The 27385-nt window shown below is 33.3% G+C and overlaps 1 protein-coding gene across 2 annotated transcripts in view; it reads left to right on the top strand.

Annotated features, from left to right (window-relative positions):
• Nucleotides 1-27385, top strand: part of LOC130669708 (uncharacterized) — a 115869-nt gene that overhangs the window by 51571 nt on the left and 36913 nt on the right. Inside the window, exon 1 of one of the 2 annotated variants that reach the window (XR_008990235.1) lies at nt 13182-13347. The exons of the other annotated variant lie outside the window; for it this stretch is intronic. The gene's annotated coding sequence lies outside the window, so the exon portion shown is untranslated. Of the gene's footprint in view, nt 1-13181; nt 13348-27385 lie in introns of those variants that run through there. 2 annotated transcript variants of the gene reach the window in all.

Genomic DNA, 27385 nt, shown 5'->3' on the forward strand with positions numbered 1-27385 from the left:
TATTGTTTCACACACCTATATTCATCTAGCTCATTTTTGGGTTTGCTTTGAATTCTCACTGAAAGAGTGTGTGAATACGAATGATCAAGTTAAAAGAGTAAGAGAGACAGGAAAATAAGAGTAACCAAGTAAGAAAACTCTGTATCTTTCTCCCTCTATGCACAGCTGCACTGCTATTGCCGGTCTCTTACACTGAGCTCACTGAGTCAATGTTCTTCAAATGTCCAACGCGAGTCCCTCAAATCATCGTAAATGTCATCATAAATGTCACATAAGTTCATTAAGATATTTCCGTGATCTAGTTTGAATCGAATTTTTACTTCTGTTACCAATAAATTACATGGTCCCCCGCGGAACCTCTCTGTACCTTTTTCTATCACCAAAAATTTTTCCTCTCGATTTTTGTTTTTAAAAGAATTATATTTTCCTAGAGTACATAATATATTGATTGTAAAAGTCATCATATATTTGATATGGAGACCAAGTCTCACGGTACCCCGCGAAACTCCTCTTTCCCCTTTTTACCATAGGAAATTTTTTTCCTCTTGATTTTTGTTTTTTAAAAATTAATTTTTTTTGAGGGCATCTAAAATATCGGTATTAAATGTCATTATATATTTGTCAAAGTGACATTGTTTTAAGGTGTCCTACGGTCCACCGTGGAGTCATTCTTCTATCTTAATTCAGTCGCTATCAAATTCCGTGACCCCTTGAACCTCATATTTCACTTTCAGCTGTCCAAAAATCAAAACTCCTCTATTTTATTTTCCTTTTTTTTAACCCATCTTAGCCTTAGAGATGTGACATCATCCAGCCCCACTTTTCCAGATCACTCCTAGATCGATAATCGGAATTCGATTCTTTTATTCTAGCATTAAATATCCAAAAGTCATTACTTCAGCTACAGAAACCCGTGTCGGATCTATTCAAACCCGCGAGTAAGGCTCACTGAGTCGATTTCAAAATTCATTCTCGTGACGCTCCACGTCTAGGCAATCGGGGGTCCTAGATCGAAAATCGCAACTCGATTCTTTTATTTCAAAACTAAAATATTAGAAGGGTACATCCGCTCGGTACAAATAGACAAATAAGTTGCAAAACGATAGGGAATTATAACATTCTTATATCATCCACGTGACGCAAATTTCTTGGTTGGATGACAGGATAAAATCATTTCATATTTCAATTTATAAATTGATAATCGGTACCCAATTGCCCATATGTCCTCACATTCACCACGAGAAGTTCAATCGAACTCCTTGGCTGAGTTATAGAACGAGGTAATTCGGTACTTCGATGTTGAATGCTAAATTAAAATAACCCTTTCGCCTGTCGCCTTTACTCACTCCGATCGTGACAGTAGACACACGCATGGTATCGATAAAACACCAGTGATGCCTTAGCTGCCAGGAGATATTCCGCAAGTTATTGAAAATGACTGGTGCTGTATTTATTGGAACGTGCTATTCGCAACTACGCGGAAAATTGATCACAAGAAGTCTGATATTGTGCTCTTCGATAAAACCGCTCGTGACATTTATGTCATTCAGTTCTCAGCACCCACAGAGTATAACATCACGGTTAAAGAAGAGCACAAACACGAGATATATCAGAATCTTCTGTTTGATATTGGCAAACTTCACCCAGGCTACCGTGTTAAATTTGTCGTTCTCATTGTTGGCGTCCTAGGAGGGATGAAACAGACTTTCGTATCTGCATTAGCTAGAATACCAACTTGTACATCGCAAGTTGAGTTTCTGGCATCGCGGATGCAAAGGGCTGCAATTATTGGATCCTTCCGCCTACATCTGCAACGAAACTTGGCCTGCTGTGCATGCTGATCATCTTGTTGATAGATCAGCGCAGCAGTAACGATTTGGTGCTCAGGTGAGGCCCTCGGTAGAGTTAGACTACCAGGGATAACCCCATGAGCATTGGGCTAACAGAGAAATAATAATAATAATATCAGTATAATAAATGATAGTAATTGTTTATTGATAAAAGATGTTGAATAACAAATTGACTGTGATATTACGAAATCAAGGGATCCTTTATTGTCTAGTACTCCATTGAAAGATCATTCATATGCAAAATTAGACACAACTGATTACAAATTAAATATTGAGCCTATACATTCTTCGGATTCCAAAGAAGTGAATGTTAAATGTGATGCCAAGTTTAGTAGCATTAAAAAAAAATTAAATGTTGGAAAATCCAAAAGTGCACACCTCAATCGCTCATTTTATTTTTAATCACTACTTTTATTATATTATATTAATGTATTTTTTTTATTATGAACTTTTATTCAACTTACAAATTATCAATTTGATTTTTTTATTTCTTATTTTCAGTTTAATTTTTTTAAACATATTTTTTTTTTTTAAACATATTGATACGCTAGTGCTGCCACCAGTAGTTGATAGAGAGAAACAATGAAAAAAATAATAACAACAGTAAAAAAATAGCAGCTTGTTCAGACAAGTTGTCTGCCGGTAGATTGCTTTGTATTGAAGCGAATTCTTACGTAGAAATTATGTGGTGGCCTTGAGAAAGACCGATTTGGTCTTGAGAAAGACCGTTTGAGTTGGTTACGTTGTCTGCAATTGAGAGGTCCTGAGAAGAACCGGTGTTGATCGTATACTAGCTCTGAAAAGAGCTAGTAATGGATAAAAAGCTTTCTTACTAGACCCGAAGGTCTGGTTGGCTAGCACTGACAAGTGCTAGTCAACTTGACGGAGAGTTCTTAAAAGAACTGGTTGTTGTTGAGAAAGATCTGGAGCCTAATCAAGCTTGCGCACTTGAGTAGTTTATGTAGAGTTAAATCGCAATAGCCTTGCACGCTATCTGTAGAAATATTCTTACCAGTCAGACTGATCAAGAATTAATGCGCTGCCGCTCTGAGCGTCCCTTCTTTTAAACCCGAGAGCCGGGTTCGAGAAAGTTCTCCGCGGAGTGGGAGGCGTCGGTATCTGCGCTCCAATGAGAAATCTCGAAGTCGAGGAGAAAGGGAAAACTTAAGAGCTGGCCAATGAGACGTCGGGTTGTGAGGTGGGAACAAGACTCGGATCTGAGGTCCGCGTGAAGTTAATGTGGTAGGATGCTTCTTCATGGTCCGCGTAAAGTTGATGAGTTACTTCCGAACTCAGCTAAATTATTCACGAATGATCAGTTTTACGTCGTTAATGAATTACAATTAAACTAAAAGGATTCAGATAGTAATTTTCATAAGGGTTCTTGTGACAAAAAGAATGCAAATAAACAAAATTATAGACGTTTTAGTCAGCTGAGATTTGAGTGTAAAAAACTAACTGCAATTAGTTATAAAATCTATATAAATAGAATTGAAGAATTGGTATTATCTGACGCAAAGGAATTTTGGAAATTTATTAAAAATAAAAAGAGCGACAATGCAGAGTTACAATCAAGCATGTCATGGAATGATTTATCAGCTGACTCAGGAGCTAAAATCAGTAATTCGTTCGCGTCATACTTTAAAAGTACTTTCTCTACCACAAATTTAAATGGTGGTGGTCATCGAACTTTTAGTGGTGGAGACAAAGTTAATCTGTGTGATCTCAACGCTAACTTCGATCAAGTTTATAAACAACTAATATCACTGAATACCAATAAAGGAGCTGGGCCAGATGGTATACGTAACCTATTTCTACGTAACTGTGATGTTGGTCTCCATGAACGATTACACATTTATTTAAGAAATCACTGCAACACGGCATTTTTCCAACTGCGTGGAAGCTATCCTTTGTCAGTCCAATACATAAAAGGGGACCTCGGTCTGAAATTGTAAACTACAGACCAGTATGTATTCAGTCGGCATTAGCAAAACTGTTTGAAAACGTTGTGCTGCCACAGATAACTACATCATTTAGTCGAGTAATCTCATCTAAACAACACGGATTCGTGGGTGGAAGGTCTACAACAACAAATCTATACGTGTATGTGAATTACACCCTTAATGCCATGAACAGTGGCATCAAGGTACATGCGATGTATACCGACTTCAGCGAAGCTTTTGATAAAGTGGACCATGAAATACTTCTCAAAAAACTTGGTGATTACGGAGTGGCTGGAAATGCATTGAACTGGATTGGATCATATTTATCTGGTAGAAGACTGCAAGTAAGGATCAATGAACATATATCTGAAAAATATTCTGCTACATCTGGTGTTCCTCAGGGATCCCACCTAGATCCGATACTTTTCAACATCTTTGTCAACGACATTGGAATGAATTTCCAATCGGATTATCTGTTGCATGCTGATGACCTGAAAATCTTCAGGATAATGACCAGCATACGGGATTCTTACATCCTCCAGAACGATCTGAACAATCTCTGCGACTGGTGTCGGATAAATAAACTTGACTTTAATATAAAGAAATGAGCTGTAATTTCGTTTTCCCGTGCACATATGCAATCGTCAACTAATTATAAACTGAATGGCCAGATCATTGTTGAAGCAGAGGACATCATAGATTTAGGAATCATTGTTAATAACAAATTAACTTCCCACAAATACATCGAGAAAATAAATATACAGGCGTATAGAGTTCTTGGACTAATCACCCGAACATGCAGAGATTTCAAAAACAACAACTCTCTAACGAGCCTATTCTCTGCGCTGGTGTTGCCCATACTAGGATATGGATATAATATAATATGTACATGGTGATTTTTTCCCGGGCGATGACTTTCCAAATGTTCCTCTACGGTTACCACATCACCCATCGGAGTTGGCTCTATGCGTGGTAATTATCACTGTCTCGAGGACTCGTTGCTCTGGCCATTATCCACTTCCAAGCTAGACATCTTATTTTAGATTACTCTCATTCACACACACACACGCGTGCGCGCGCACTTGCATACCATAAACACAGCTACACCTAACTATACTAAACATGTGCGATTGCTTGTATACACTTACTCAACTTTCTCTTAATTTAGCCACCCGGATGCTCCACATGTATCTTTTTCAAAAAAAGTTCGAACTATGAACCGTTTAAGGGAAAAAGTTAATCCCCCTATACCCTCGAAATTAATTGAGATCCACAAATACTTGAAGATTCCACAATGGCGAAAAATTTTGAGGTATAATAAAGGACAAATGCGTACATTGCGAGTTAGAGATTCTTCGGGGTATGTCTCTGTTGCTTTCGGTGACCCTGTCTTTATTAATGAAGTCCTAGAGAATGTTGAAGATGATGCTGAATTTTTTATGGATTCCACATTTGATAGTATGCCATCTAATATTGAGACACGCCAGCTTTTGAAAATTTCTGTGTGTCGATATAACCATGTAAGTTTTGATTCCTCAATCGTTGTAAATCATATTGCTGCTTTAATCTTGCTAATTTTGATCAAACCTGGCCAAATTTGTAGAAATAAAATTTTTTCTAAAAAGGCCCTAGGGGTATGAGCATGATGAATTTGCCCCCGAAAGGTATCGGCTTGATACTGCGGGGAATTTAAGGTACTAATAAGATATTAAGATCCTGAGAGTTTCAGCTTTTGAAACCAATCGGTCTTCGAGAAAAAGCCAAATATGTAAAAATCAGATAAAATGAATATTCTCAGAGACTATTTCATCGATTGACTTATACTCGGGATATGTTTTGGGGGTCGATAGTAGCTCCTCGGAAAAAAATTGGGAGCTTGATCGGTCGACAACAACCTCGAAAAAAATGACTTTTTAGTTTTAATTTCGACTTTTCACGATGTTACGGTTCTGGTACAATTATGAAATAATTTTTTTTGGATTCCTCATCCAATTTCCTATAGACTTAAGTGCTTTTAAAATTTTTAAAAAAGGTACGCCATATAGAAACTATAAAAACCACTTTTTAATTAATTATGTAGTTTTTTTTTGCAGTAATATTAAAATTATTTTCAAATTGTCGCTTTTAGTCATTGAATATGGTATGTTATCGACTTAGTCGTCTTATGTGCAAAAAGATCCGCACGACCGACGCGCCTACTGGCGTATTTGGTTGTATATACAACAGCTGACAAAAGTGTTGTTTATGATCTGAATCTGAGAGATTGTCTGTTCACATTTTATTTATTAAGCTAATAAAATGACTCCAAATAAAACAATCAATGATAAGTGTTGCGTTTGCTCAAAAGTAGTAAAGAAAGTTCCGGGAACTCCTAAAACTTTATTAACAGAACAAGACATTGATGAGTTTTCTGCAGTATTTGATGGTGAATTTTTTGCTGGTGATATTGTTTGTGGTAAATGTCGTGTAGAGATGTATAAAAAAAGAAAAGTTAAACCGGTGGTTTTTGATGCTGAAGATGGATCTGAATCTATCGTTAGTGGAATGTTAGAACGAACGGAGTCTAGTCTGTCACACATGACATTGTCTCGGTCAATTTCAGATGATCCTTCTTTTAGAGTCAACATTACTCCTACCGATTGTACAGAGTACGTTGAGATTCGTATGAAAAGAACTATTTCAACTCATTGATACTGTTGTCTTTGCGGTAATACTAGTGACTTAATTATTATTCCTCAAAAAGCCCGAATGCAGTCATTCATTAAGCGACGAGTCTTCATACCAGATGGAAATCGATGCTGTCGAAATCATTTAATAAACAAACGATTCTATGATGAATCTCTAAGTTTGATCAGAGTTTATTCTAACTGGACTTTAATTTCATCTGTAGAATTGAGTAATATGATGGAAAATTTTGCTGTTGAATGCGATTCAACATTACTGAATAAAATGGAGGATTATCGTTTATCAGATGAAAAGCTTCGTGTTTTGACTGGTTTAAAATGGGAAAATGTGATTGAGTTGCGGAATTGGTTAGTTTCAATGAGAAATACTGATGCTCGAAGTGTATATCAAGCAATAATAGTGTTTTTGGTTAAGCTTCGCACAGGTAATTCAAATAAGTTAATATCTACAATCTTGGATATTAACGAAGAGCAGTTAGTGTCAAAGTATTGTGAGCAAGTCATCCAATCTTTCGAAAAAGACATTTTACCTTCGCGTTTTGGTTTAAATGCAGTATCTAGGGCTGATCTTATTGAGGATCATACATCTTCAGTTGCTAACAAACTTCACAATGATTTGAATGATAAACTCATTTTAATTTGTGATGGGACTTATGCTCGTCATGAGAAAAGTTCTAATAATGAGTACCAAAGAAAGTCATATTCTGGTCAAAAAAAAGTACCACTATGTAAGCCATTCACGATTTGCACAACTGATAGATACATAGTTGATATGTTGGGACCGTATTATGCTAACCAAAATGATGCTACTATAATGCGGGATATCATAGATAATCCTGATGGTATATGTCATTTATTAGAACCTGGCGATGCATTTGTGGTAGATCGAGGATTCCGTGATGTGAAAGGATACTTGGAAGAAAAAAATTATAAAGTATTAATGCCAGCACTCAAAGGAAATCAAAATCAGTTAACAACAGCTGAGTCTAACGCTTCAAGAAATGTAACAAAAATTCGTTGGGCCGTAGAAGCAGTTCATGGGATGTTAAAACAAAAATATCATTTACTCGATCAAAGAATTGACAACAAAATGCTTCCTAGGGTTGGAAGTTTTTTTAAGATTGCCTCATTTTTGCATAATATGTATAGTAAGCATCTTACTTCCGACTCAGAGTTTTTGGATGAAGTCATCGAAACAATGAAATCGCAAAATAATGTAGTAAATACGTTAGCTGAAGACGTTCAAAAAAATGGCTGGCAGCGAAAAAAATTGCCGTTTCAAACAATTTCATCTGAAACTCTTGAAGACTTTCCAGAAATGACAGAAAATGATCTGCGTATTTTTTTCACTGGTTCCTATCAATTGAAACAGGCTGTTTCCTATTTAGCAGAAATGCTTGATGAAACGTAATCTCACTATTCAATATGTGAAAGAACAGTCAAATATACTAAAAATTCAAGTTCAATCCAGACACATTAAAAGAAAGGTTTATAGATGTTTTATTGAGTATAAAAAAATGCTATTGGTCCAAAAAGCATATTGAGGCATAGTTGTGAGTGTGCAAACGGTCTGAGAACAATTGGATGTTGCTCTCATGTTGCTGCTGTTGTTTACTATTTATCACACGGGAGATATTTAACAAAGATTTTAAGGCCTGCTGAAATACTTAGCAAATTATTTGATAGAGACAGTATTTCACCTGTGATTGAAAAGGATAGTGATGAAGACTGATAAAATATGATTATACATTTTTTTCCTCAAGTATATCTTTCATTTGTTGTTATGTATTTATAATTTACAAACTAAAATCTATTTCCTGTTTTATATGTGTATAATGTTTATAATATTTTAGTTGATATTATATGATATGACAAAATTTAACTGCTGATGCAGAGATTATTTTTGCAAATAACATTCAAGAACATATACAAACTAGAAAAATAATGATTCACACTTTAAACATGTAAATGAAGTAAATATTTGCTAAAAAAGTGGTTTTGATTTTTTTTTCTATATGGCGTACCTTTTTTAAAAATTTTAAAAGCACTTAAATCTATAGGAAATTAGATGAGGAATCCAAAAAAAATTATTACATAATTGTACCAGAACCGTAACATCGTGAAAAGTCGAAATAAAAACTAAAAAGTCATTTTTTTCGAGGTTGTTGTTAACCGATCAAGCTCCCAATTTTTTTCCGAGGAGCTACTATCGACACCCAAAACATATCCCGAGTATAAGTCAATCGATAAAATAGTCTCTGAGAATATTCATTTTATCTGATTTTTACATATTTGGCTTTTTCTAGAAGACCGATTGGTTTCAAAAGCTGAAACTCTCAGGATCTTAATATCTTATTAGTACCTAAAAATCCCCGCAGTATCAAGCCGATACCTTTCGGGGGCAAATTCACCATGCTTATACCTCTAGAGCCTTCAAACATTATAGCTTATTAATAGTTTTGCGTATTTGTTCAAATTTGGTCAAAATCAGACAAAAACACATTTTAAAATAACTTGCTTTCAATTAGGAAACCAATAGGCATTAAAATTGAGATTTGTGTTCTCATAAGTTAAGATAAGCATTCAATTTTTTACTTCCTGCTAAGAAAATTGTAAATTTTCAAAGATTCAGGAATTTATTAATTTCACTCCGATTTTTTAAAATTGAGTTTCTATTAGATGTCGGCGTTTGTCAGGTCCTAGGAAGCTACGCTAACCATTTTCGGAATGATGTCTGAATATGTGTGTGTGTGTTTTGCCGGGTGTAAAGAACGCAAGCATTCTCAAGTGAGCTCTTTGACACCAGAGCACCATGCTGTAACTGCCTTATTTTTACTTCAGCGTGAATTTGTTCATTTGCCGTTAACACCATCCTTTTAGCATTGTCTCCACGTCACCGGTTCTAAGTTCTGTGAGTTTATGGGTCCGGGTTAGGCAATGTCCTCCGATTTGTTTCCACTGAGGTTCGTTTCTTCTTCAGGATCGTTGTTATGCATATGATTACTGCTTTCTACGCTTCTCCATTGCTGAGCATTGTGTCAGTTAGAGTATCTGGCACTACTTTTATTGACAGGGTATCCTCTAGATTTTGCCGCTCGTTTTCGTAGACCAGAAATTAAATAATTCCATGCCTCGCATCATCTGTTTCACAAGAGCAATTGTTGCACCTAGCTGTTTCTTGTACTTTAAATAGTTCTACGTAGGCATTGAAGCACCTTTATCCAGATAATGCCTGCGTGAGGTAGTAATCTACCGTACCTTTCTTTTCGCACCATTCAGAAACATTAACGATAAATTTATGTGTCCAGGGCCCTGCCGACTTATTGTCCTAACATTCTTGCCACTTTTTCAGGAGCTTCTGTTTTGACTATTGGTTTCTTTTTTTGCCGATGTGTTCTTTTCTCTATTTGCTCTAAGCTTAGGTGGACTTCTTTTCGTTCGTGGACCAGTAGATCTATAAGTGGTATACCTGCACTCACTTGGGCTGCCGCTGTAGATCGTTCTGTACGCTGAGATCTCTGTGTGATCTTATATTCTATCGTTCCTTTATCCGTCTTATAGATTATAATCCTGCGTAACAGATAATTTTCTATCATATGCATATCAGGTATTCAGGGAATCCTTTTTTAATTAGTGCGTCAATGGTCTTATCTGACCTTGCTGTGTTGAACGCATTCTGAATATCCAGAGTTACTACTGTACAATACCCTTTTGGTCTTTATTTTGACCTTTTTTGCTGCGGTGTCGACGTCCGTAACTGTTCTAATGGCGTTAATTGTCGATCAGCCTTCTTAAAGACCAAATTGTCTTTGTAAGAGCAATTAAGTTGTTATCGCTGCTACTGCCGGAGATGCCAGAGTGAGATCTACAATGGATCCTGTGTAACCTCAGCAAAAAGTGTATGTGCTCCCTTCATTTAGTACGTATAGGTTTGAAGAAGCTACTATTTCAGAGAGATATGTCTTTCTCCTGTCTAGTGCCTTGGTGCCCCGTTCTGATGATTTACTGTTGAAGTCTCGCACTACCAGAACGTCAACGTTCATAGTTCTGATGCTGGCTTCAAGGTTATCTAGTAGCTTTGTGAACTCATCGAATGATATATTCGGTAAATAGTAGCAGCTGTATATTCTGAGACCTTCTAGTTCGACTCAGACGATGTTGGGCTCTCAACGTTAACTGCCTTCAGAGTTATATTGATATTTAGAAGGGATATTTAATATTTAGCACTGTCTAGAATCTGTGCAGAACCATAATCTACCTTTCTTTCGTCACAGATGACGCAAAAGTGCTTTCCCTTGCACTCTTTGGCTCGTTGTCTTGCATAGTTGACATTTTTCAGATCTGTCCTTCGCAGTCTTGTGCAGTGTGATGGGATCCCTAGCATTAAAAGCACCGCGTAACAAGGACTCTTTTTCTGACGCAACACAAGAGCCAGACAATCTTTACCTTTCCTACTTTTAGTGATTTGTCTGCCACGTCCAATGACATAGCAAGGATTGTTTTATAGGTACTTTTATAGCTCTTTCACAGACTTCTGATGCTAACGTCGTCGTCACACGCATGTTCGAACTGAGCTTTGACAGAATTTGAAACTTCTGTCGTAGTAGTTGTCTCATCTATATTGTTTATTTCGATAGTTACCTTCCGAGACATCATGCGAACTTGAACACTTTGTTGTAGCGCATCGGCTACAGCGTTGCGCAAGTTATATATGTCACACTACAGTCACTGAATTTCATTATGCTGTGATAACTATTTTTGTGATTCAGAAATGATTGTTTGAAATGTATTTGATGTTGTAGATTTATTAAACATGTGTTATCTAGTTTTATATAAATTAAATTATTGAATTGTTGTGTGTATTATCTTTATAAACTAGATTTACATTTGAAATTTATGCTTAAAATTTAATTATTTTTGTTTGGACGGCCATGAGATATTTCAATCTGATTTTCGAATAAAATAATTTATCTATCTATCTATATTATTTTGAACAGGCAATACCATTGTGTTATGCGTTAATGGAAAAGAAAACTGAGATAGCATACACAGCACTATTAAGGATTATATTTAAAAAATATCTCAGACAAATATCCGAGAAGCGTCTGATCTTTCACACGGATTTCGAACTTGCTAAGAGAAACGCCATCCAAACAGTGATTCCACAGGCTTCAATGCAGTATTGCATGTTCCATTTCTTTCAAGCAAAATAATTACGCTGATGCAAAAAATTAAACGAACAAAATAACTTTATAAATTTTTTAGAGATTTTCAAAAGGCCATAACTTCGTAAAAAATGGTTCTATCGAGATACAATAAAAAAATCATTTTAAAGCTTGAAATTTCTTTTTTTTTCGAGATATTTCGACGATTTTTTTTAGCTACGTTTCTCACACAATTATGAAAAGTAATGCAAGAGAAAAATTTCACAAATTTTATTTTCTTTCAAAAGATCCACGAGCTCAAAAGAAGTTTACTCAGTTAAACCAATGCATATGCCAGACTTCAAATTGATTCAGCTTTAATTTGCTTTTTTTTCTATCTCTGTACAACAATTCACTGCTGTAATATCAGTCTTCAAATGAAAAAGGATCATTTAATCGTTGATCATCAATATCTCAGTAGTCAATAATTGCTTAGAATATTTAAAGGCTTTGTTAAAAACATTAATAAATTCCTTACAATAACTTTCAAGATTTTTTGAGAGGAATTTTTTTGTGGGTTATACGATAATCTGCATGTGACAAGAAGAAAATTTGCGTGTGACAAGTTTACTTGTCACACGCAAGTTGAATATTCTTATGATTTAATAGTATATTACATTCCTAGGCCAGTAAAATAAGAAAAGTCTCAGATCACATGTAATTGTTGGCCGAGGCTAACAAACATGTGGTCTGAGATTTTCTATTTTATTGGCCGCGGTTCGTTTACTATTTTTCTGTTTGACGAAGAGTAATTACTCAGCATCTTTTATTATCAGTATCATTTTCTGAACAATTTATTACATTCATTCACAGAAACTCGTGTAATTTGAGGAACTTACGGCTTATTTGTGTGCTAATCTAATATTGGTGAATCGTTACTTTGCGGCTGTTGTATAGAATATTCATAGCACCTTCGATTTGATTAGTTTTACAAATATCTCTCAAAATCTAATACTTAATAGTGCTGTAATTTTCATAAATAGTATATTACATACCCTGACCAGTAAAATAAGAAAAGCCTCAGATTACATGTAATTGTTGGTCAAGGATAACACACATGTTGTCTGAGGCAACTTTCGGGCCGCTGCCCTGAACGAAGTTGCAATTTTCCAGCCACCTTTACCTCGACCAATAATTACATTTGATCTGAGATATTTCTTTCTTTTCTGCCCTAGGTGTGTAATATACTATTTCTACGTAAGATTATATAGCATGAAAACATATATAATATTTTATATCCGCCTCATTGAAGTCTGATTTCTAATAGCCACCTTGACGGGATTCTGCGGTCCAATCTTGACGTCAAGTTGACTAAAAAAAAAAGCCTATTTACCGATTTAAACAAATATGCGCACACATAGGCAGGCCTCCACTTATATAAATATTGTCACTCAATAATTTAATATATTGATGGACATCTTAAAAGTACATCATGTTTTTCTAATATAAGTCACTCTGTACATTACAGGAATTTTAGTCAAGATTGAAAACAGATTCGATAATAATTTTGCCTCTATTAAAAAAAATCAAGTTCATAAAAAAACTAACACGCAAACGATGCAAAAAATGAAAAAAATTGAGAATTTGAATGATCAATTGAATGGGAAATTAATTAGTCCAATGGAGTTCGTAGAATTGGTACAAAATTATATAAATTACAGAGCAAGTAAGTTAGCTTTTTGAAAATAATAAAAAAAAAAATTTACATTATCATATAATAAATGTCCCATAAAATTTAGTAAATCCACCGTAATTTATGATAAAATCGTTGTAATTTACGCTGAATTTACCGCCATGTATGGCAAAATACCATCAAGTTCGCGGTATGTGGGATTTCCACCTACTAAAAACATTCCCCTCCCTTCTCATTCTCTTCCGCAAAGAAAGGGAGACTGGTTTTGAACTATTTTTGCATTTGCTTCAACCCGGTTCGTGTCGCTACTAAAGATATCTCCTTTTCGCTGTTCATTATAATTTCGATCCAGGCCGACTCTCTTCAAAGCAATCCAACGATTGCAATCGAACTTTGTGAACTCTGCGGTGTTGATTTGCGCGTGGCAATAGATCGAGTTGTTACGTATTTTCATCTTGCACAAAGATCCATGTCTGTTAAGAAACTGCGTCACGTAGTGATTCGTTTCATCATGCATACTTCTGTACTATAGTCGTAAGTCAAGGACTAGGTACGCACCCCATCTTTCAGCTGTTTCGTTTTCCAATGTAGCTGGTTAAGATTCAAGACTCTTTACGGAGCAGTAACTTACTGTCAGCAACCAGTTGCCCGAAAACTCTTAGCTTGTATCTTTTTCAATTTTATTTTGCCAAAAAGTCAATTGAAATAGCGTTTAAAACTACTAATACTGCTGTTTCAGACATTATGTGGAATGCACTTGCTACGCGCAGAGCTTCTATCTTTTAAACCAGGCCTAGTTTGTGGTAAAATAATTTATTCGAAAACCTATTCTCCCAGATTAATATCTTATAAAAGATTTCTTTATATTCCAAAACGTTCACTAGTAAGTAAGTTTGTGAAAACAGCGCAGGTTACATTTGGACATGAATTCATTGCAAGCTTTGGTAATCACCTCTATTGTATTTTAGACCAGTTCTTTTGCTCTTCTACTGGTAATGGGAGGTTCATGGTGCACTAAAATATGAGTCTTATGGACCAAAGTTTTTCTAAGTACTTTCAAGTTCAACTTGCTAGGGCTTCATCTTCTAACAATGAAAAAGTCACTGTGCGAATCGATATCTAGAGTGTCGATGACCATGAATAAAATAAACAGATAATCGCTACCAGTATACTTTTTACATAGTGATTTATCATGAATGTTCCTTAATGTTTTTGACGTCCCTTACATGATATCAAGGATTATTTGGCAAATACCCTGGTTTCTTGAAGATGGAGATAGTGGCTGTATTGAAGACGATAAGATCCATTCTAGCTGCAAATTCAGCTACTTCTTTAGTTCTAGTGCCTGAAAGGTTGGCTCTCTATTCAGTAGATTTTGCATTTAAGTCACCAGTAACAATTACCTCTTTGTCAAATCCTCTGATGATTTCTTCAGTACTAGCTCTATCGGATGAAAGATATACTTATATTGCATATTCTAGGCGTTTCTGCTTATACGAATCCATATTATCGTTGTATTTTATTTTTCTGTATTTCTTCTATATCTTAGAGTCCATTTGATCGATCGATTAGAAATTTTCAGAGAAGTTGACAGCCAACAAACTCTTTCGATTGCCACCTCAACCATCTCAATCGGTCAATTCATTAAAAAGATATGAAGAGTTTACATCCATACACAAACACAAACATACATACAGACATACAGGATTTTGGCGATGTGGGATTTTGGTTGTGTGGGATTTTGGCGATGTGGGATTTTGGTTGTGTGGGATTTTGGCGATGTGGGATTTTGGTTGCGTGGGATTTTGGCTATGTGGGATTTTGACATCCACCCTTATTATTTTATGTACTATTTCGTGTTAATTATTGTATCTTTATTATCTGTTTGATTTCTTAGATGTAAATTGCGTCTGAATCAGTAAAATTTACTGATTTTTATAAACATATAAATGGATTTTATAGACGCTGGGATGAATAATCGCGCATTTTATTTACATGCTTATGATTATTTTAGTTGGTTGACGCATGCGCGTAAACGCAACAGTTGGCATCGGTAAATTTATTTATTTTAAATAAATTTAGTATTTTATTAATAAATCAGTGCGAGATTTATCTGTAAATTATATTAATAATTGGCTCTGAGATAAGTGGATGGTCATTTAATGTCGAGAATGGGCCAAATTACACGAAAAACAAGTCATGCATTATGTTGGTGTGTTGTAAAAATTAACATGCGACAGATATATTTCTCCATTGAATAGAGTGAGATAGATCACAAAATGGCGTCGGCCGAAGTGCCGGTGTGAAAAACACGCGCTGCCGTGGTCAGACGTGGATAATCTTCTGTACGAGCAGGGTGTGTGCCTCCTGCTGTAAAATACTTTTGTTGAAACACCATTTGGAAATAATTGAAAATTATAAAGTGTATTGGCCATTTGGCAATTGAAATTGATTTGAGTTGTTGCAATAATTATTGCCAGAATAATAATCGAGACCAATGGAACCTATACGCATTCTTTATTACAATGATGACTGTAAGTACCTTTGTGCTTTATACATTGGCGTGTAATTTTTTTCCCGCGTTGGTGGCCATTTGTATATCTCACGAGTGTGAGTGAGAGAGAGCGCAATACTTATAAGTAAAGTCCAACATACATATATATACTTGCGTACTTGTTTGTCCCAGCGGTAAATATTTTTTCCAAAACTTGGAAAACTAATATTTATCATTTTTATTATTGATTAATTATATGGTGACCGTTCATATGTTTTGACGGTAAATATCTAAAAATATTTACATTTATTATACACCAACATTTGAGTATTATTGGTAATATATTATTGTTTGCGGTAGATATTTACAACTATTTATTTATTGTCTGTGAATACTTGGGATTTATTGTGACTGTTACGTCCAGCTAAATGCTGAACGTTATATTTTATTGATATATATTTTTTTTTTTTATATATAATTAAACTTATGCAGCGACCAGATTTTCTTTTTTCTTTTTTTTGAATAAACTTAAAGCGATAAGGTATAATGTAATTTTAAAGAATGCTTTTAAAAGATTTGGCTTGCTTGTTTTGACGTTCGTGAAACGCTAGACACAGCTTATCAAAGCTCAAGACACAGGCTACGCTATATCCAGATAGCTCACCATCTACAAGAACTTCTTCATCATCAGAATTAGTGATTTCGGGAATCCCAGATGTTGTAGCTGCTATCTTATCTCCATTGGAGATCACCGAAACTGTCTTTGATACACTAAAGGTTCATAATTTAAAAAGTGATATTTTATCAATCCGCAAATTCGAAAATAATAATAAAACAAAAAGTGCGAATGACAAGCCCCATAATAAAAATTCTTCCTACTTAATAAAATTAAAATCTACTGAAGTTCGCGATTTCATAATTAGTGCCAAAAAATATTTAAAAACTGTAAATATAAAGTATGTTTTCCCAACTTTGGTTGAGAAAACATTTAGAGGTCTGATTCACGTAAATGAATTTCTAAATTCCGATACTTATAAATTACTTCTCAAGACTAAAGCTAAAGCAAAATCTCTAAATTATAAATATGTTTGGGTACGAAATGCTTTAATTTTTGTAAGGAAAACTGATGAAGCTGAACGTATTATTATCAGATCTAATTTAGATTTAGAAAATTTAGATTAACATAAGAAACATTTAATAAATGTTACTAATGATAAATTACGTCTCTAAGGGTATTAAGTTTTAATATAAATAGTATTGTTGGCCATATATCCCAATGAACTCAGCAAATTGTTGAGAAAAATCCTCATATTATTGTTTTAGTGGAAACCTGGCTAAAACCTAGCATAAATAATGATCTACTCACTTTTAACGATTATTCTTTATTTAGAAGAGATAGAAACCTGATACATCCAGCCACGGGTCGTTATGTACAGGGTGGGGGTGTAGCTTGCTACATCCATAAAACAATAAAAGCTAAATTATTGTACTCTTCAATCTCTGATGATATAAATTCACCTGAATATATAATGTTAGATGTCATGTTGACCTGTGGTTCGCATATGTTACTAGCTGGTGTCTACAGACGTCCAAATGGCCATACGCTGCATGAATTTTTCAATATCTTCACGAAATATTCAACAAATTTTACAAATGTAATTATAGCAGGAGACCTAAATTGTAATCTGTTATATAACACTTGGACAGCAAATTATCTAAAGACATTCATTTATGAATCATCCCTATATTGTATACCTTATAATACTGCGCATCACAGTGGACATGGCGATTCATGGTTGGATGTAATCCTGGTAGATAATATTAGTAAATTAGGTACCTTTCATAAGTCAACATCTCCCTTTATAGCAGGTCATGATTATCTGTATTGTGAATATCATCTAAACTGTCCTAAACTACCAGATAAATTTATAACTTTTAGAAATTACAAAAATTGTGATCATGATGCTCTAGCAAATGCCCTAGTTATTGCCTTAAAACTTGATGATATTTTTATAAAAGATTCTGATCCAAACGAATTGCTTGATCTATTTTTAAGTCGAGTTTTAGAGATATTAAATTAATATGCCCCTCAAATTACCATCAAAGTGACTGGAAATTCAAACTCCTGGATTACCAAAGATCTTAAATATAAATGTCATGAGCGTGACTCTCTCTATAAGCGAGCAAAAAGAACTAATAATCAAGAATTACTTGCTCTTTACAAGGATATGAGAAAGAAACTGAAATTAGAATTAAATATTGCTCGTGAAAATTATTTAAAAAGTCAACTAACTATTATATCACCTGGTAAAACAATTTGGAATAAACTTAAACGCCTAGGATTAATAATGACAAAACAAACTTCACCTCTGAATTACTTTGATGCGAGTCTTTGAAATGAGCATTTTGCAAATATAGTAAGGAAACATCCACCTTGTAATATAAACTTTGTAAATTCATTATCTTCCCTATATCAAAAAAAAGTTGAATGCTCCTTTAAATGGCACCAAATAGATATTGTTGATGTGACAAAAGCTCTACATCTAACACTTCAAAAGACAAAAGGGAAAAGTCCTGATGGCTTAAATCTGAGTTGGTTACGTGATCATATACCACAAATATCTCTATTCTTAACTTCTTTGTTTAATCGTTCACTTGAGTCAGGTATCTTTCCAGATATTTGGAAAATGGTTTTTATAATACCGCTAAACAAAGTTAGTCCACCAAAGTCTCCGTCTGATACGCGTCCAATTGCAAATTTATTGCACTTAAGCAAAGTCTTTGAACGTATTATAGCAAATCAAGTAGTTGAATATTTAGAAGAAAATAATTTACTTGACAAATATCAATCTGGATTCAGAAAGTTCCATAGTACTCAATCAGCCCTTCTTAAGCTCACTGAGGATATCAGATGTGCAATGGATAGAGGTGAATTAACTCTGCTGGTATTATTTGACCTGAGCAAGGCTTTTGATTATGTCAACCCAAAGGTGATATTAGTGGCTTTATTTGAACTAGGTTTTTCGATTGAAACTGTGACTTGGTTTTTCTCTTACTTGTCAAATCGCTCACAATCAATATTAATCGATCAAAACCACCCACTAGAGTTCCTTGATATAACATCGGGAGTACCCCAAGGTTCAGTCTTAGGGCCTATATTGTTTTTAATAGTTATAAATCTAGTAGTACGACAAATTACTCACTGTAAATATGGTCTGTTTGCCGACGACAAATATATATATTATCACTTTAAACCTACTTCAGTATTTGAAGCAATTAGATTAGTAACAATTGATGCACAGGGGATCGCTGATTGGGCTAAAGATCATGGATTACAGGTAAACTTAAATAAAAAAAAATCTTTGATAATAGGGTCAAACAGTAAACTAAAATCGTTAAACATCGAATCGCTACCACCCATTATTATAAACAATGTTGCTTTGCCGTATGTAAGCCAAACAAAATGTCTGGGCTTATCGTTAAATAATGATCTCTTATGGAAAAATTATGTTTCACAAATTGTTAGAAAAGTAAATGCTGCTCTATATACATTAAAAAGTCGGAAGAATATCTATACTACTGCTATCAGAAAACTTCTAGTCACTGCAACTATTCTTCCCCTTATTGATTATTGTACTGTAGTGCTTATTGATGCTACAGCTGACAATAATCTAAAACTACAGCGAGCATTAAATAGTTCAATACGATTTATTTATAATCTGAAGAAAGATGAACATATTACCCCTTACAGACGTAAATTAAATTGGTTATCTGTGAAGTCAAGACGTCTATATTATTTAATCACTTATTATTATAAACTATTGCAAACAGGAAAACCTAGTTACCTTAGGGAATTATTCGTTGAAGATGAAGCTAGACGTTCTGAAAGATTAGCTATAAAAACAAATAATGTAAGTTTTGAATTGCCAAATTTCTCTACAAACTATCTTGAAAATTCATTTGTGGTAACTACAATACGTTTGTGGCAAAATTTACCTGCAGAAATTGCGAATGCAAGCAGTCTTGCAGTGTTTAAAGCAAAGATCTATGACTATTTCTTGGACCTTGACTTTCAGTAAATTACCTTTACGTTGGCTTCTGTATATATACAAATACTCTTACAAATTACTACTACTTACTAGTCAAAACAACTACCATTATATTGTCAAATGCGTGGATTAGAATAAATATTACATTGTTACTTATTCAATCAAATTTAATCTAAAATCAAAATTAAAGTTAAATCTAAAATAAAATTATAACTGTTATCTTTTAAATAAGATTCTGATGTACACCTACACCTAAGCTTATTATTTTGTATTAAGGGGGTATTCTGGTCTAGAGGCATGAATTTTAGGTAATTTTTGAAGTGCTGTAAAAAAAAAGCAAGCAATATTTTAACTATAAATTTTTTTATATATTATTTATTCACATGAGAAGCATACAAAAAAAAATTAAAAAGTAAAAAAAATTCAAAATTCAGTTAATTATCAGCTGATGAAGTGGGGAGTCTCAAAAATTTGGTGCTTGACCATACCCACGATCTTAACTCTCCTAGCGATCTGAAACCAAAAAATAAGGAAGATTATTAATCTGTAATAATGTCGCAATGGCCGGAACTACGGAAAAGTTGGAAAAAAATTTTGTGACAAAATGGCGACTGCCTAATGAAAAACAAAATTTTTGTACCACTTTTTTGGACATTCTTCGATTTTTTAAAAACAGTAAAAATGAAAATTTGGGGATGGCCGTAGTTCCGACTATAGACAAGTCCCTAAAGAAGACTCTCTTAAAATTTCAAGTAAATCGGTTCAGTAGAACCTGAGAAATCATGGGTATTAGATTCAAGAAGACAGTTCTGAGAAAAACGCGTTTAAAGTTTCAAGTAAAATTTTTGCAGGTTAAGTCATAAAATTATATTTTTAACTTACATTTATTCAATCTGCCATTCCTGCTGCATACATCGGACCTTCCTCGTTATATATATATGTCGGAAGACCAGTAACATGATGGGCATCACCCTGACCATCGGGTTTATTATTTTTGTCTGGCATTTTATTACAAATATAAACGAATAATAATTACACAGAACAGTAATTTATTATTAAAGTATTATTCACAAATAGTAGTAACTAAACTAACGGTATAACGAATATAATATCTCACAATTGTTAATACATACAGAATTACAACTAACACAATATTTGTTACACATAAAATGATAACAATAAATTAATAATAATAAATGATATTAATCGTAGTATACAATCGCCCGATAATATTAATAATAAACTATGATTAAATAATATACGAGTACTACTGTAAACTAGGCTCGAGAACGAATCCACGGTCAACAGGAAAATTTGTACTCGCACAACGAATGCTCAATCAGAACTGACCGACTCAACTAGTCCAAAAACTCTGTACTCTTCATAAAAAACCTTTTAGTCAGAAATATTTAAAGAAGGACAACAATCTTATTATCTTACTATCTTGTCCTTTTTGTCTTACTATATCCATCCTGTGACCGTGGCTACGTTCGGTGAACAGATGTCACAGCGAGCCTAAGCCTCCCGTAATAAACATAATCTGCTTAAGTTGTAAACAACTAGAACTTAAATTTTATTATTTAATTGTCACTATAAAAACTAGTCTCGACTGTTGGAAATTTCCCGTCCTATTGGAAAACCCCGTTTATTCTTTCATCTCCGACATATATATAGGAACAAAAGGGCTTACTAAGAAATATAGATTCAGGTAGTCGGAGAATCCATTATGTCTTTTGTTCGATTAGTTGCAGCCCAACTGGTTTGGATGCCAGCTCAGCAAAATACTTATTTCTCCGAAAATAATTTGAATTTTGAAAAATCCTCTCGTAGACATATTCTTAAATAGTTAAACTATGAAAACATAAAAAAAAAAAAATCGTTTTTTTTTTTTTTTTCTAGACCAGAATACCCCCTTGAATTTTAAGTGAAAATTTATAAAACTATGTACAAACCTTTGCCATTCGGCTAATTTGCCTCGGCATATTAAATAAATACATACATACATACATGTAATCTTAATGACCCCTCGGGCAATGGTAAAGGCCCAAAGGCCAGCTGGAAACACTTTTCGTAGAAAACCAAAAATATTTATCAACAAAAGTGTACGTGGAATATATTTTTAGTTACAAATAAAAATAATCTTAATCCCTCACTTTCTCTTTGAGTGCACTTTTGTCGAGACATCTTGGCATCATAAAACAAATAGAAAATTAAAAATTTGATGACGAAATAGTCATTAAATAAAATTCAATAATTTAAACAATAGAAAAATTAAATCTTGATGACAAAATAGTCATTGAATAAAATTCAATAATTTAAAACAAATAAAAAATATTCAAATACACTTATCCAAAAAATTAAAGGAACAAGAAAATTTTATAAATTTTTTAGTGATTTTTGGAAGGCTGTATTTTCGTGAAAAATGATCGCATCGAAAAAATAAAAAAAGCAAATTGAAGCTTGAAATCTCTAGTTTGAAGATCTTCCAGCAAAATATTTTTTTGAGACACGGTTTTTGCGGAATCATAAGAAAAAAGTCGAGACAAAATTTTTCTAAATTTTTTAGTTTTGTTTTTTAGGTCTACGGGGCCGGGAAAAATTTTTTCAAAAAAACGAATTCATGGCTCGTTTAGGAAATTTATTCAGCTACAATTTGCTTTTTTTGTTTCTCTGTACGACAATTTGCTGCTGAGATATCAGCCTTTAAATGAAAAAGGAGCCTTTTGTCTTTGATTATTGATATCTCAGCAAGTAATGATCACACAGTAATTTAAAGGGCAGTTTAATAAACTTGAATAAATTCCCTACAAGCTCCATTTTCGATTTTTTCAAAAAAAATTTTTTTTTCATCCTTGATATCCATTTGAAAAACCCACAAAAAATGACCATTTTCTGGTTTTTTAGTCAACTCATCGCTACTCTGCAAATATTGATAAAAAAAGTAATGTTGCCAGGTAATTTTACAGCCTAATGTACCTCCAAAAACCCTGGAAATTTTCAGATTGATCCATTAAACCGTTTGTCCGGTCCGATTGCTCAAAGTTTTGCAAAACAATTAAAGGAACAAGTTTTGTTCCTTAATTTGTGTAATCATTACCAAGATGAAAAAATTAATTTTTTTCGGATTTTCTTTCATTTTCGCGTTAGTTATTCAGTAAATGTAAGGTCAAGAGGAAAAAAAAAAAAATTTTTCCGAAAAACGAAAAAAAAAATAACCCCCCCGAATGGAACGTAAAAAAAAAAAAAATGTAAAAAAATTCTTGTTTGGTCTCGATTTTTGGAAAATTTTTTTTTTTCGTCTTTACCTTGCATTTACTGAATAACTAACGCGAAAATGAAAGAAAATCCGAAAAAAATTAATTTTTTCATCTTGGTAATGATTACACAAATTAAGGAACAAAACTTGTTCCTTTAATTGTTTTGCAAAACTTTGAGCAATCGGACCGGACAAACGGTTTAATGGATCAATCTGAAAATTTCCAGGGTTTTTGGAGGTACATTAGGCTGTAAAATTACCTGGCAACATTACTTTTTTTATCAATATTTGCAGAGTAGCGATGAGTTGACTAAAAAACCAGAAAATGGTCATTTTTTGTGGGTTTTTCAAATGGATATCAAGGATGAAAAAAAAATTTTTTTTGAAAAAATCGAAAATGGAGCTTGTAGGGAATTTATTCAAGTTTATTAAACTGCCCTTTAAATTACTGTGTGATCATTACTTGCTGAGATATCAATAATCAAAGACAAAAGGCTCCTTTTTCATTTAAAGGCTGATATCTCAGCAGCAAATTGTCGTACAGAGAAACAAAAAAAGCAAATTGTAGCTGAATAAATTTCCTAAACGAGCCATGAATTCGTTTTTTTGAAAAAATTTTTCCCGGCCCCGTAGACCTAAAAAACAAAACTAAAAAATTTAGAAAAATTTTGTCTCGACTTTTTTCTTATGATTCCGCAAAAACCGTGTCTCAAAAAAATATTTTGCTGGAAGATCTTCAAACTAGAGATTTCAAGCTTCAATTTGCTTTTTTATTTTTTTCGATACGATCATTTTTCACGAAAATACAGCCTTCCAAAAATCACTAAAAAATTTATAAAATTTTCTTGTTCCTTTAATTTTTTGGATAAGTGTACTTCTTAAAATAAAAAACATTCAAATAAACAATTTAAAATAATAAATAACAATCGAACAAATAATTTTTAAATCGTAATATTCAAATAATGAAATTCTCAAAAAAATATTTAATAACCAAATAAATAATTTCTAAAACATAATATTTCTTAGATTCAAATATTAAAGGAATAGTGTCTTCACAAAAATTTACTTACACTAGTTCCATACTAGTTCAGTTTTATACAGCGTTCTCATGCTTTTACACTAGTTCCGTACTAGTTTATATTATACAAGTGGCCGCACACTTACATTATTAAGAGTTTTATTAAAATTAGTGGTTCTATAAGTTTAAATTCAACTGTTAAAATAAATTGTTAGCGAAAGAACTACCTAGAGTCAGTGAAAACTACGATCATACAAACATCCAGTTGCTGCGACTACAGGTACTGTAAATTTTAAGTTTATGGTGTATTAAAAACAAAAACATTTCCAACACACGGAAATATCGTGAAAGTTGTATTGTATTCAAAATTCTATAGTCCTCTCTAGTTATCAAAACGAATTTTATTGTAAATTAGAGTCGGCTGACTAGCCACCCAATACTTTCATAAAATAATATCAAGGTTATTGTATTCATATCATCGAATTTTTTCATATTATAATATATAGTAATTTAATTTGTACATCAAAAATCTTTTATTTCAACACACCTCCCAGATAATTACACTCAGTGTGATCCCGGTCTATTGGTTGAAAGACTAGGGCCGAAAATAAAAATAATAATAATTTGTCCACAATATTACGGTACAAGCTACTATTTTGGACATAACATGACAATATTACTTTTGTTTAATTATTATTTTTTGCGGTAAATATCTACGGGTATGTAATCCTTATTTGCGATTATTCTTTATCATTTTTAGTCAAATATTTTACAATCATTTATATATCATCAGTGATTTTTTACTATTTTTACGGTAAATATTTAATATTATTCTCAGTGATCACTTATTCTTTGCGGTAAATATTTACATTGGTGTAATTATCATTAGTGATCATTTCTCATTATTTGGCGTCGATTAGTTACAATTATTTAATTATTATTTGTGAACACTGGTGATTATTTGCGTAAATACTATTTGTGAGTATTCATTATTTTGCTGTTACTATTTACGATTATTATTAGCGATCATTATTATTGGCGGTAAATAGTTACAATTATTTAAAGTATTAAATGAATTTATGCGTATTATATAATTATAAATTGTGGTCAAATTATATCTAGCGTGCACAATATTATTATTTATAATTATTTATATTTATTTTGCTATCACGTGCGAGTGATGTCAAGTTGCACAACTTTATAATTATTATTTGCGTTACTTGACCAGTGGTTAAGCGTGTATTTTGAAGTAAAAGATTATTATTTGCATTATTGTTTTTGTTAATACCCGATGGGACTGATATTATAATTTAAATATATTGGTTTGATAAATGGCTACCAACCCGGGATTTATTTAATTTATATTGTTTATGAACTGCATACTATCTTTTTCTTGCTATCCTTTTCCTACATCTGAAACTGCTCTCTGATTTTATTATTTCATTTTCATTTTCATTTCTTTAATTTGTCATTGAGTAAGTTTTGTTCGTGGGGGTACACGAACTGGCGCCCAATTCGGTTTTCTAACCCAGCCTGAGAAGAGCTGCGTGTCTAGTGGGGATTGTGGGCATTTCCAAAGGATATTTTTTTTTTGTTTTATTATTTTATTTTCAGTTTTTACCATCGGTGGCCCATAACGGCTATTTTGCATACACCACACTCCGCCGTGGGTTGTGAAAAATAGTAGTGAACGTTATATCTTCCTAAGTATTATTCTCCTAAGTTTTGTAGCATCACAATTATTTTCGTCGATAACAGCTTTTTAGTAGATTTCATAGAAATCTATCTTTTGCATTTGTTCTCATAATGGAATTTTCAAAGAATTTTGCCATAATCTATCATAATTCATCGAGTAGGTTCCAAAAATACCATTGGTTCAAAAGTTTATAGATGTATTGACTAGTTTTTATAGTAACAATTAAATAATAAGATTTAAGTTCTAGTTGTTTACAACCTGAGCAAATTATGTTTCTGCGGGAGGCTTAGGCTCGCTGTGGTATACATCTGTTCACCAAACGTAGCCACAGTCACAGTATGGGTCCCTAGTAGAAACGTAATCAAGTATCTGGCCAATAACTGGCGAGTTTAACTAGACTTAAGCTAGGAACTGGCTAGTATAATATCCAGTAACTGTCTAGTAACTGGCCAGTTTTACTAGATAGCAAATAAAACATGGCGACTCTTGTTGATCTTGAGGTTATTGAGTATTTGTTGTAATATTAATTAAATAAAGACATGCCAGGACTGGTTGGTGGTTGGGATGTTTGAAAAATACGCATATTTAAAAATATAACAATATTTTTATTTGTCACAGCACAAAATATCACTGGGTTGCAAATTAAATAGTTTATTTAATTTATCAATACTGTTAATTGTCTGAGCTCATGAATACGTGAATAATTGAATGCAAATTATTGAGTTGAGCTCGAGTAAATAATGAATTAAAAATAATCGAGTTGAGTTTAATTGAACACTGAGTTGAATGCAAAAATGTCATGATAATAAGTAACATGATGTCAGAGGTTACTGAGCGAAGTGAACACATTAATTACTATTTTTAATAGCACTGAATACATAAATATTTTTGTTATTGAGTTTTAATAGTGATGATCACTTAATTGAATTGAATTTAATGAGCTCATGATAGATTACACTGATTTTAATTTATTTGTTGAACACGTGGTAGCATGATAGCAGAGGCTACTGAGCGAAACATAACCTTTATATTAATTAAGAAATTGAGCATAATGATAATTAAATAAATAATAAAACTGAGTCTTTTAAATTAATTGAGCACTGATGGCAAGCAAATGTTTAATAAAAAATGCACCTGTTGCTTTCTCCGTCGAAAACAACCTCGTCAGGAACAGGTTGTAGAACACTGGACTTCTTGATGTTATTTATTAATTATTTTATGAGCTCTGGAGCTCGCGATTATAAAAATAATTATATTTTTATATAGAGCAATGAACTCTGAATGTAATTGATTGATTACTTTTAATGATTTACTCGAGATGAGCGCAATTTGAATAGATTATACAAAACACGTGGTGACACTTGGAATTGTATAAACGAATAGATAATGGCGTCGGTCTTCTTGCCACGAGGCAGGAAAAATCCATGCGCATGCGTCGCACAGCGCAAGTCAAGTTCTCATAGATGGACACTAGGCCCCAGTAGGTGCTGCCTCTATTTGCCGGAAGTTCAACTACATTCAAATTTGAATGTAGTTGTGATTACGCAACAAGTATTAA

This window comes from Microplitis mediator, chromosome 6, assembly GCF_029852145.1.
Source record: "Microplitis mediator isolate UGA2020A chromosome 6, iyMicMedi2.1, whole genome shotgun sequence".
Taxonomy (NCBI): Eukaryota; Metazoa; Arthropoda; class Insecta; order Hymenoptera; family Braconidae; genus Microplitis; species Microplitis mediator.